The sequence below is a fragment of the Cygnus olor genome (genome assembly GCF_009769625.2).
Source record: "Cygnus olor isolate bCygOlo1 chromosome W unlocalized genomic scaffold, bCygOlo1.pri.v2 SUPER_W7, whole genome shotgun sequence".
Classification (NCBI taxonomy): Eukaryota; Metazoa; Chordata; class Aves; order Anseriformes; family Anatidae; genus Cygnus; species Cygnus olor.
In genome coordinates this window covers 1,815,689-1,828,631 of record NW_024429078.1, presented here as the reverse complement: position 1 = coordinate 1,828,631, position 12,943 = coordinate 1,815,689, and the positions used below count along the sequence as shown (strand labels likewise).

The 12,943-nt window shown below is 44.5% G+C and overlaps 2 protein-coding genes across 2 annotated transcripts in view; one reads left to right on the top strand and one right to left on the bottom strand.

Annotated features, from left to right (window-relative positions):
* LOC121063021 (CUGBP Elav-like family member 4) overlaps positions 1-12,943 on the bottom strand; it is a 1,483,068-nt gene that overhangs the window by 91,752 nt on the left and 1,378,373 nt on the right. The gene's annotated exons all lie outside the window — the stretch shown is intronic.
* The window catches only part of LOC121063013 (ubiquitin-associated protein 2-like), a 106,622-nt gene continuing 95,110 nt past the window's right edge, over positions 1,432-12,943 (top strand). Inside the window, 1 exon segment of the mRNA XM_040543319.1 lies at positions 1,432-1,564. The gene's annotated coding sequence lies outside the window, so the exon portion shown is untranslated.

Sequence of the window (12,943 nt, the reverse complement as noted above, 5' to 3'; positions counted from 1 at the left end):
CCTGCTCGCTAGCAGGACAGAGCGAGAAGCTGAAAAGTCCTTGGCTTGGTGTAAGCACTGCTCTACAACAATTAAAACATCAGCATGTTATCAGCGCTCTTCTCATCCTAATCCAAAACATAGCACCCTGCCAGCTACTAGGAGGAAAATTAACTCTATCCTAGCTGAAACCAGGACAGTACTGTGTTTAGTTTTGGGCCCCTCACTACAGGAAAGACCTCAAGGGCCTGGAGCATGTCCAGAGAAGGGCTATGAAGGTGGTGAAGGGCCTGGAGCACAAGTCCTATGAGGAGCAGCTGAGGGAACTGGAGTTGTTTAGTCTGGAGAAGAAGAGGCTTGGGGCAGACCTTATGGCTCTCTACAGTGACCTGAAAGGAAGGTGTGGGGAGCTGGGGGTCAGCTTCTTCTCACAGATAACTGGCGATAGGACAAGAGGGAATGGCCTCGAGTAGCACTGAGAGGAGGCTGAAAGAATTTTAGTAGATAAGATAGGCTAATGAGCATGTGAAAGGAAGCCAAAAGAATTTCAGTAGGTAAGATAGGTTAATGAACGTGTGAAAGGAAGCCAAAGGAATTTTAGTAAATAAGACAGGTAAGGGACATGTACTATATCTTCCGCTACCTTTTGTGCACGAAAAACAGTTCCTGATAGAAAACAGGAAACACATTTCAAGAACCAACTGAAACCGAATCTGCAGTTTAAGCAGAAGCTGAGAAGCTTATGAGTCTGCGCTGAGATGAGAGGTCAACCAGCGGTGACGAGGAAGACTCACTAATCTTCATCCCCACGACCCCCCGCGACCACTACCAGAAAACACTGCGCAAGCATGGATAGGAGGAATCTATGAAAACGACTCCCTGGAACTAATTTTAATACAAAGCGGGGATAGGTCATGCATATGTATAGGCGCCTTGAGAAACTTCATGCATATGTAACTCTTCACCACATATAACCAAGGCAAGTGCTGCGTTGGGGTGTGCACGACTTTGGTGGGACTACCCCCCGTGCCACCCAGCGCTGAATAAACATACCTACTTTACAGTCTTACTGATTGTGGAGTTTGCTTTCCGCACATCAGCACCAGGGGAGGTTCAGGTTGGAAATGAGGAGACATTTCTTCTCAGAAAGAGTGATCAGGCTTTGGACTGGGTTGCCCAGGGATGTGGTGGCATCACCGTCCCTGGGGGTGTTTAAGGAAAGGTTGGACGTGGTGCTTAGGGACAGGGTTTAGTGGGTGACAATGGTGGCAGGGAACGGTTTGGAGCAGAGCTCCCGGAGGTGTGTAACTACACCGACCATACGGGCGGTAACGTTCTTTGGGGTCGGCGCGCACCCAACCCCCTCCCCCGCCCCCTCCAGACCGGGAAGGGGCGGGGCCAACCCCCTCCTCACCGCCCCATCCCTCCATGTGGGCGTGGTCACCCCTCCTTTTCCGCCGCGCGGGGAGGCGGTGTCCCGGTCACGTGAGGGGGAAGGGGCTGACTTCCCTCGCCCCCTGCTCACGTGGGGGGGGGAGGGGGGGAAGATTAGGCAGAACGGCCGGCGGTTGGGTGCGCGCTGTTGGTGCGTGAGGGCCGCGGCGCGGGGGGGGGGGGGGGGAAGGTGCTGAGTGGGTGCGTGCGGTGTCAGGTGGCGGGGAGTGGGTGGGAGCGGCCCGGCGCGCGCGTGGAGGCGAGCAGGGGCTGGTCACGTGACGGCGGTGGGTGCTGCTGCTTTGTGAGCACATTGGGCAGGTACCGGCGGAGGGCGGGGGGGAGCGCGCGCCAAACACCCCCCCCTCTCTTTCCTCTTCCGTAACCGCTGGGCGGTTCGGTAGTGCTCGGGCCCGGCCGGGGCAAAGCGGGGGTGGCGCCGCGCCGCTGCCTGCCCCCCCTCCATTTTGTGCCTCATGGCCCCCGCGGGGCATCGGGGACTTCTCCGCCCCTGTCCCGGAGGCCTGTGTTTGGTGTCGCCTTCCTTGCTCCTCCTGCTGGGTGCCCCCTTGGTGCTTAGGGGGACGGTGGTGGCACGGCGAGGTGTCCCCGATCACCGGGGGGTTACCTGGGGAAGGAGCCCCGCTCGCTGGGGGTCTCCTCCGGCTCCTCACCCAGCCCCGATGTGAGGAGGGGGGGATGGCAAGGCAGGGCTTTGCCGTCAGTCTTGCTTATATTATAATAAAAAAAAATTACAGCAGGAAAGTGAGCCCTTCTAGAAGAAGCTGGGTTCAGATTAGGCCTGCTGCGTCTGATGGTGAGGAGCTCAACTCCACAATCTGCAATAAATATTAAAAAATAAGTGCTGTTATGCCTGCGGTGCTGTTTTAATGCACCTGGGGCTTGCTCAGGGGGAGCCAGGTGTGAGGTCGATCTCTCACAGGTGTGTGTGGAGGCACAGGGCTTTTGGTGGCGTTGGGAGTAGCGCGCACAGCCCTGTGAAACAGAAACTGAGGGCTTTGTGCTGGGCTCTGCCTGGGGAAGCTTGTGAGGCCAGCCCGCTTCTCCAGTAGCACTCAGGCCCCAGTCATCTCAATTTGAGTAAGTGATGAATGCTCAGAATAAAGCAGCAGATCAAGGTGATCCCCTTTGGGGTGGCTGGCGAAATGGAGGGGCCATCCTGGCGTGAGAGCAGTCTTTTTTTTTTTTTTTTTTTTCTCTCCAAGGAGAGAAATTGGAGTTGGATGCGAGGGAAGGGAGGGGGAGGATGTGCAGGCCTGGAGGAACTGTGCTTTCCAATGAAATGGAGCCCTGCATGGCAAAGGGCAGCAACTCAGCTTTTTTTTTTTTTTTTGTATTTACCAGGCCCTTTCAGCAATTCTCTGTTGTATCACATTCTCCAGAGGAATCTGGATTTAGATTTCTACCTGACTGACTCAGTATTTATACCTCAGCCTGACCTCTCTGTGGTGGTTTGACCTAACTTGTTTAAAGAATTTATTTTTAATCTTACCTTAGGTAACTTTGAAGCAAGCTAAGCTAAATCAGTTTGCAGCATTGATGATGTTTTGGGACTCTTGGAGTGTTACGCAGAGAAACTGAATTAACTGGTGTAAACTGGTTTTGGTATGTAGTCTGGAAAATGGGCGAGCTTTTGGTAACTTCAAGGAGGGAGGGAGGAGTGGGAATTGGGCAAGCTCTGTTCTCCTTTGTTCTAGCTGCACTTCTATCAGCGTATTGATTACAAAATTGTTTATAGTAATATAATCAAATGCAGGGAAATTCAGACACTTAGGCAGGTTCACTTGCATTGTTTTGGCCAGGCATCGGAAAAGCTCCTGGTGCCATGAATTACAAAAGGATTTGACCATTCCAGATTGGAGTTAGATTTGCTGCTACAACGTAGGGGAAGCTAAGAAAAATCCCATCAATAAAGTCTTGCCAGTTACTAGAATCTACTATTTCTTGGGTTTATTTTTTTATTTTTTTTAGCTGTCTTTCTGTAATTGTGGAAGTAATTTTTGATGTTTTGTATTTCTTCCATGGACTTATGTGATGATTTCTTCATTAAAGACCACTTTTGCTCTGTTCTATTTTTGTTGCTGGTGTCCCCCTAGTGATAGTGATCATAGCAGAATAATATGCTGTTTAATAGTGCTTCAGAAATGTATGTATCATAGAACATTAATATTCTGATAATTAGCATTACTAGTAATGTTTACTTATAATTTTGGTACTGTTTAATACACCAGTACTTGGAATAGGTTTTTTGTCAAAGAGTAAGAAAATAAATATGTACCTTTTATTAATCTTTTTATCTTTGCCTCTTGCTTGATAAAAGCACAGGAGCAGGACTCTGGAAAAAGTGTGTCCTGCTTTCAGACTTGCAGCAGCCTTGTATGACCTTGGTAAAAGAGAAGCCCAGTGACTTGTCCCCTTCATTAGATGATATATTGAAAGAAACTTGGTGTTATATTTGTATGCTTCAAAACTATTGAATAGAAGGTGCTAGAGGAAATACAAGTAATACCTGCTTCAGTGTTGTCCTTCCGCTGGAGCTCTTATTTTATTTCTCTGATGCAGTCTGCTCACTGGTAGCCCATTGTGTCCTCTTTGCTTTTCAGGGACCTAGTTTGGGCTTGTACTGTTTTTCATACAGCTTCCCTAAACAGCTTATGCTCTTTAAGGTGCGAGTTGGGATGAAAGGTTGTGAAGAAGCTCCTCTGCAATTACTTAAGGTTCACGTTTTCCAAAAAATCGTACAAAAGGTTTTTCTGCTTTGCTCTAACATGAAAGGACATGCTCTTTAATTTTGGCCAACCGTCAGAGCTCCCAGTCCGCCCGGGGGTTCTTGCAATCTATTTTACAAGTGTGTTACCTTCAGCCCTTTTTCCCCCATGACTTCTTGATACTGTGAGGAGTGAACAGTGGCTGAAGACAGGCAGACTAAAGCTGATACACTCTGATGCCTGAGATCTTATGGCTTGCTCAGCTTGCTTTTACTGCATCTTAACTCTTGCTGAGCATGTTGTTTTGTTGGTGTTCTCTCCAGATTGTAGAGCTGGCAAGATATAGGTTATGTGACCAGCTTTGCACAGCTCCTTTGGGTGGAGTTGTTTGTAAGTCTCGTAACTTTCAATTCCCTTGCAATAATTCTCTTTTGTCCAGTTGTCTTTGTGGAAGCTGCTTTAGAGACCACATTGAGATTCCTTTTGAGAAGAGAAAACTATTTAATGACAAGTATTTTGAGAGTGGTGGATAAAATAATGTAGAACAGAGCATATGGTTTTTAAATCTTTTTGGTTTCCTCTTTCTGTTTGGTTTTAAATGTTAACTAAATCACGGCCGTTTTATGGTAAACACGGGACTGATATTTTGTATTATCACACAGTGAGTGTTGCCCTGTTCTTGGAGGCAACCACTGATTTCTTTTTTCTTTGAAAATCTGTGTTTTCATCCTTAATTTTAAAAAGTGCTTATTGTCTTAGATGCTGTTTTAGCAATGTGAATGTGTGAGGCATCCCGGTGCTAAACCCTGCTCTGCTATTGGGCTATATGTACAGCGCTGCACTTGAGAAATTGTGCTTTGCGCTTTTGAGGGGCAGTACCCCAAGGGACAGATGTCTTCTGCTGCTGGACTTTAATTCCAGCTTTCGGTCCCACGTTCTTCAGAGCACTGACTTGTGATCCATTTTAAGATGAATATGAATGACCTGGCTTACCGTTGTTAACCTTGGGTGCCTGAATGCGATGAGGAGGAGAAGTGCTGTGCTTCCTGACCTTGTGTTTTGCTTCATTTCGATAGCCACTGAATGAATTAGTGTTTTGAATGTGGGTGAGGTGCCAAGGGGTAGCTGTCTGAAATTGTGTTAAAATCGAAATCCAGTGTTATGAGCTTGGTGGAGGTAAGTTAACAAACATGCAGAAGTTGTTTCAAGTGTTTGAGAAAAGTTTCTGGCTCCTGATACGTGTTCTCAACCTGTTGGGTTTCTTTGCTGCTTCTTGATGTTCAGATAACAGCCATATCCAGGAACTTCTCTTTGCATCTTAGGAAAAGATGTGTTATCTTTCTTGAATAGGTCTCTGCTATGACTGCAAATATGAAATTGCTCGCAACCGTATATGTGTACTCCAGTCTTCATTGACTACTGTTTCATCTCTTGATGTAGCAGTGTGTGTTGCTGGATTAAAGTCCTAATGACTCTCGCACTGCCTGGTTTAATTGCAGAAATGATTAGGCTTTCACTCTTCTTTGTGACTGTCTGAGCAGAGTTGCTGGAGCTTAAGAGTTGTCCCAAATGAAGCTGCTTGTGGGGTGTTTCTGATACAGCTTTCCAGTTTTAAGACTTCCTTCCCTTTTTTTCTTCACCCAGCCACAGACTGGCTGAGGTTGGCAGCGAGTGTCTGGAGATGACCTGGTCCAACCCCCTGCTGAAGCAGGTCACCTACAGCAGGCTGGTAGGACCATGTCCAGGTGGTTTTTGAAGGTCTCCAAGCAGGGAGGCTCCACAACCTCTTGGGGCCACCTGTTCCAGTGCTCCAGCACCTGTGCAGTGAAAAACCATTTCATTTTGTGCAGACAGAGCCTCCTGTGTTCCAGCTTGTGTCCATTCCCTCTTGTTCTGGCACTGGGCGCCGAAAAGAGCCTGGCTCTGTCCTTTTTGCACCATCCCTTCAGGTTTGTGAACGCAGTGATGAGATCCCCCTTGAGCTTTGCTTTCTCTGGGTTCAACTGCTTGACAAATCCATAGTCCTTTGGGCAAACCCAAGGCCATCTGTTCCTGCACGCCTTTGAGAAGGTGGTGGATTAGGGATGGAATTTAGGAGGGGTGGTGGTAACAGTTATTCGTGACTCCTCGCAGGTGGAAAGTTGAGTGGGTGCTGGAGATGTGTGTAGGAAAATGCTGTGAAAATGCAGTAAGGTGTGTATTCTAAATTAGAGTGATTTCTTTGCTTGTAAATAAGGGGTAATTGGGTGTCTTGGTGCTAGCTGAACTGAGGGCTGTAATTCAACAGTTCTGTGAGGGAAATGGGTCAAACATTTGATCATCTGGGAGCGATAACATTGCCCAAGTCCCATGTATGTTCTGTCTAGGAATTGCATGTGTTGTAAATGAGGGTTTAATGTGCACTTACCTTTTGTTAAAGGTTAGGGTGAATTCTTTGTGTACTTCTGTATACCAAGCAGTCCGTTTTATGAAGCTCTGTGTGTCAACATGGTTTTTGAAATTACTTTTTAATGAGCATAAAGCTGAAACTTTCCAGAATTAGACAAGTCCTGGTAAAATAAGAGTGAACTGGATCCACCTATTCTTCCAGTTCTTGCGAATCCAGCCATCTTCCCCCAAACCCTAAGACCCCCCCCAGCTGTAGACAAAGGTTAAAACAAAGTTAGATGGCTAGAAGTATTTCATAGCTGGGGATCTTGAATCTGAGAAAAGCTGGGACAGCCCTTTTTGTGCAATCCTCTGAAATGAAACCTCAGTGAAATTTAGTTTATGCTAGGAAACTTACCTCAAATACTTATGGCTTATCTCCCTTGCTGATTCTGTTGATTACTGGGGAGTGCTTTGAGTGCTTGAGTCATGGGAGTGAGGGAAGAGAAAATTTAACTTGTATATTTCGTCTCAGTAAACAAATTCATTAAAATAAGTTGTCAATAGAAGGCATCATAAGTTTCTGTAGTTGTAAAATGACCTGCTTATTGGAAAATGATCAAACACAGGGTAAGGAACCACAGAACTCTCCCTTTTCAGGTGATTTTAATATCTAAGCAAAAGTTGAGCATAAAAACACACTGAGTGATGCATCTTACCTTGCAGGCCAGAACAAGCAGGTTTTGAACAGAGTCAGGCTGTGATAACGAAAAGCTTTTCCACCTAGTAGAGGCTAAGTGGCTGTTTGGGATGGGAACCGGCTGCAGGAGAGAACAAATAGGAGAGAGTGGCAGCTGGAGCTGTCATCGCTTCCCTCATCAGGACCTGAGGGAGAGGTGGGTGGTGGGGAACTGGTTTTACTATTATAGGTTCCTTTATCAACAGATCCCGACTGCAAGCTGACATGTGGCTCTTCCACCCCTTCCAGTTGCTGCACTGTGTAAGAGAGAAGTTGGGATCTGTCGCTGGCATGCTCTTCTGATGGTGTTTTCCTCCTGACTAAACAGGTCTTAAGGCAGCGTGTTGAGGGAGAGAGGCAATGAGCGGCCTGTGGAGTGTGGGTGAGCAGGAGGAGGATGTGGCTTGGGGTGGATACGCGACAGGTTTGGGATGGGGGAAGAGTTTGGTTTGATTGCTGATAGGATGGGTTTCTACTTTGATTTGCTTTGAAAACAAAATTCCTGCTTTGAGTTGCCCTGAAAGTTAGTAATGAAATAATATGGGAATAGGGAGCCCTGCTGGCATACCTGGGGAGGAGGAAAGGGAACCTTTTCTCTGCACCCCTTCTTATGTTGGCCCAGCGAAATACTTGGTCCTGCAACTGTCTCTCTGAATCAGACTCAGCAAGGTTGGAAAAGGCCTCCAGGATCATCTGCTCCAACCACCCCCCTACCCCCAATATCCCCCATTAAACCCTGTCCCTAAGCACCACGTCCAACCTTTCTTTGAACACCCCCAGGGATGGTGATGCCACCACCTCCCTGGGCAACCTGTTCCAATGCCTGACTGTTCTTCCTGAGAAGAAATGTTTCCTCATTTCCAACCTGAACCTCCCCGGTGCTACTCGAGGCCATTCCCTCTAGTCCTATCCCTAGTTAGCTGTGGGAAGAGGCTGACCCCCAGCTCCCCACACCTTCCTTTCAGGTAATTGTAAGAGAGCAATGAACTGGTGTTGCTCAGTGTGTAGCTGTGTAGCAGCTGGGCTGCAGTAATGCCAGCTGGAAAGTTAAGGGCTTGGTTTGCACCTTATTTTTCCTGGTATTCCTGTAAGTGCATTTTTGTTCTGCTTTTATGTTTGTGCAGTGCAGCATTGAGTTGCCTCTTTCCTAGAAGTTTGTATGTGAACAGACATACTGTGAAATACATCTTTATATATGTATTTAAGATAATCTTTGTTTTCTTTCAAGGGAGAAATGTTGAAGGGGAAAGGATAAGCTCTCTCTCCTGGCATTCTCATGGTGGGGGAAGCCAGCTCTGTTTAGAGACTGACTCACTTAGTCCCTCTGTTTACTAAGCTGAGACCTTAACCACCTCTTATGTTTCCTGAAGAATCTCGACTTCAGACTTTGGAATTTCTCTGCCAGGCAAAGTGACCTCACATAAGCAGAGCTCAAACTGCAAAGCTTTGCCAAAATGTGCATCTAAATGCTATCTGCTTTATTCTAGTTGAAGCCTAAAAACATCCAGCTGAAGGCAATGCATGAAAGACCAAAAATAGAGCTTTACACTAAGCTATTTTTTCCAAAGGTGTGTTGGGATATATTTATACCAGTATGGGATTCTATGACTAGAAAAGAGGGGAGCTCTGCTGTCTTGAAATCTCAAAGACCAGTTGGGAAGAAGTGGCATGCTTAGCTCTTCCAGAGCCTATTTTAAATTGAATTTCCAAGTAGTTCAGCTTCTGGGATGTATCAGATTCTGTGAAAATATTGACCTGCTGTATTTAGCGTCTACTCCTTTGTTTCAGATGTTGTATTATTTTTAAAATGACCCAAGTTTCAAAAAAAAAAAAAGTGAAAGGAAGCCATTGGTTTATTTTTTCTAAGGCTGTATAAAATGAAGACTTTATTATGCTTAGGACTGGTGTAAAAAAACTTCCACGATGCCAGGAATATTTTCCAACTGTATTTAAATCCAAAACATTTTGGCTCCAAGAATCTGAAAGGTAACTAAAACACTATCATACTTTGCTGTAACTCAAACCAAAGGTAATAAAAAATAGAACAATTATTAAATTGTGCCTTAAAAATGCCTATTTTTATGATGACAAAGTGGTTTCTGGTAATGAGGATTAGACTTTTTTTTTTTAATTTAGGCTTTCAAATCTTATGCAGCAATTGGATGTTTGACTGAAGATTTGGGAAGTTTGGCCTAAGAAATACTTCTTTACAGTGAAAGAACTTTAGATTAACATCAGTATACTTTAGCTTTTAAACAACTTGTATTTCACTATGTTGAAATCTCCACTGACAAGTGAGTCCCAGATGAACACTGGATTATTTTTAGTTGCCTATAAAGTAAAATTACAACCTGTTGTGGATCCATGAGTGTGTAAGGTTGATTTTTTTGACTCCCCAGGCTTAATCCTAGTTTTTCTTCTGACCCAATTCAGTTGCATTCTTTGGGCTCCGTTTTACTCCTTTTTTTAATTTGATGGGGATTGTGACAATTCAACTGAACAAAGGTTTTTGTTCTCAAAGGTTCTTGCACGTTTGAATATATGCTAATGCCTAACTCATGTGGAAGGCCTTACTCTTGAAGCTTCACGTTCTGGGAATTTTCTGGCTTTTATTCATCACGTGTAGAATATTGAACAACTTAAAATGATTCAAGGGAAGTTCTCTTATGTCTCTGGCTTTGGGAACAAGATAATCTATTTAAACATGCTTTTTTCTTTTTCTGGAAAAAAAATCTGGAAAGGGTGTAATGTTTTTCTTGGATGTGTTCATAACTCTTCAAATGGCTTGCATGAATAAGTGGAAGTAAAATTTGTTTCTCCTTAAAATTGCTGTTCTCGGATGCTGTATTGAGTGATGTTTAAATGCAGTGTGTTGAGAGCGGCTTCATCGCATTCTGCTGTTCTTGTATTTGATCCTGGGGAGAAATTTCCTGTGATGTAGCTGTGATCTCACAGGAACTTCCATGACAACAAATCTCAAAAACTCAAGGTTCTTTTTGGGCACATCAAAACTCTGTGCATGCTAATACCTTCTGCCCTGGAGTTCTAGAGCACAGCAGAAGGGTTGGCAAGCATTGTTGTCCAGGTTTTAGACAAGGGAAAGCGGAGGGACCAAAATGGTAGTACCTGCATGTCTGAGGCCCCTGTCCTTGTGAACACCCCCAAACCTCTGCAGATGCCCAAGTGGTGATGGTGAGCAGCTTTTTAGCGGTTCACTTGCTGCTGATAGCAACTTTGGGTGAATGCTGCCCTCTTAGACGAGTGGGCTTTTCAGGGTTCTTGCTGTTATCAGAGGAGGAATGTGAAATGGTGAGTTGCTTTTTTTTTTTTTGCTTTTGATTGTGACTTATGTTCACCTTGTACCCATGTGTCAGCTTGTCCTCACTAGTTTTCAAAAAGCCATGTTTTGTGCAGTGTGCTCATTCAACATGAAAACGGCCCTCGTGTTAAATTGGGATCATCTTTAAAATGTTCTGTATTTTAAACTTGCCTGCTGTTGCTTTCTTAATTTATTTACGGTGTCATCATGGCTTTTACAGCAAGTAACAGTCCCCTGTTGTGCTAGGATTTCTACATAACATTCCGTAAATGGCTGAAAATTATTATTGTGATTAAACAACTGTTACTTAAGCTTGCAATGCAACTTTTAAAATTTGTAATGTTTTATCTTGCTTATCCCTTGCTCGCAATTCACATCCGTACAGCTTTTTGTTAGGGCAAAATTGGTGTTTACAACACATCTGCTGAAATGGTTTTAAAGGCTGGCACTGCCAAAACACTTGTTCAGTAATGTTTTTATAAGTACAGTATAATTGCTAAAGCTGATAGTTGTAATATTTTTAATGCTGCTGTTAGAGTTGTATGCTGCAATTAACAGTGTGTGTATTCCAGATGCAATCTCAGGGCTCATGTGTGTTAAGGGCAAGGTGCTGCAGTTAATATAAAGAAGCTAGCTGGTTCAGAAACGGAGATGTGAAGAGCCCACTTCTGTCAAAAGTGACTTGATCTTGCAGCACAGTGCTTGGTCTCTTGGATGGTTGGTGAAATAGACAGGTGGCTAATGCCTTCTGAGGATGTTCCAGAAAACACATTTTGGGTGTTTTAACATGTTGTACAGTGAGAAGTTGGCATACCTCTGCAGAACCAGGGGCTGTTTAGTACAGCGCAGTGATAAATGACCCTGCAAAATACAAAAAGACACATTTGAAATAGAAAGTAAGCTTTATGAAAACAAGTGAATAAATTAATGCAAAAACAGATTTCTTAATAATCCATTGATAGGAAGGATGTTCTGGAAGGAAGAAAAAACATGTTTTGCAAAACCATAAGAGATTCTGTGCAGATTCTTCACCTGTATTATAAACTGGTGTGGCTCGGGGAGGTTTGGTGAGGGGAGTGAGAGCCTCCTGCTGCATATAGAAAGTGAGTGGCAACCAAGCCAGGTAAAATAAATAAATAAAAAAAAAAAATAGTGGGAGACCGGAACAGTGAGTGTGGGGCTGAAAGACAGCTAAAAGACTCCCAAAGGTGTTGTTTTTTTTCCAGTTGGATCAAACAGCCATGAGCTTTCATCAAGTTTTTATGCACAGTAAAAGCTTAAGATAAGGAAGGAAACTTTCAATGCTGCCTTAAAACTATTGTTTCTTCCTTCTGGAATTTTTTATTCCGGATGGTAAAACTTTTTATTGTTGTTTTATTGTTTATTGAGTGACGTATGGTATATGTCAGTCAAAAAAAGCTTTTATTTTGGTGGATTCTTCTCTTGCTTAAGATGAACCCTGTGAAATATGATCTTGGGGAAGTTACAGGAAGATATTCAGGAATATCCTGCTATATTTAAAGGGTTTTTTTTGTCAGTTAGACTTCTGGTTTATATTGTTTTTGTCAATGCGAGTGTTCCATGAGCATCAGTCCTGCTGTTTTTTCCCCGAGGATCTAGTTCAAGAAGCAGGGCTTGGTAGAGACATAGGAATGGTATCTGAGCTCTTCAGTGTTGCCACCAAAACTCTGAAAGTAGGATCCAAAATCTGATATTGGGAGGTTTTAACGCCTTTTCAGAGGAGCAGCCTTACGGATTACTTCATGCATTTGCTTTTATTTAACTTGTGGCTTGTAGTTTAACCATTGCTTTTTGTCTCAAGCGCTGTAATGTGATCTGATGATGGTGCTGCAAGTCAGAATTGCCCCCTCCCCTTCCAGCTCGCTTCATGGTGGCACTTCCTACTTTGTTCCTCGGTGTCTGTCATAGTGTGAAACAACTCGGTGTCCTTCTTTGAGGCAGTTGAGCGCGTTTCCACCAGTTTGAGGACGTCATAAGTGTTTCAGCTCGTACTTGGCTGTTTTTAGCCCTGCTGCTTGTATCTGTTTCTATTCAGAGAATTCCTTTGGAAGCCATTCCAGGAGAAGCACGGTGCAGTGATGTGGAAGGGAGCGAGGTTGTGACTTACTGTGCCCTGCACCCAGCGCCGCTTCTTGTGCGCCACTGCGGTGATGGGACCCTGCTCAGAACAAATGCTGGGGTCTGCAGAGTAGCCTGGCTTCCAGCTTGTGTTAGCTGCTGATTTCTGCTTGGAGCATCTGGCTTTCAGCCTGAATCTTATGGGGCTGTTTGAATGTGTAAAATGGGGTTAATCTGGAAGGGGGCTGTTTAGATATGGGTGGTTATACCAGAGCAAATCGCTGCAATACACCTTTT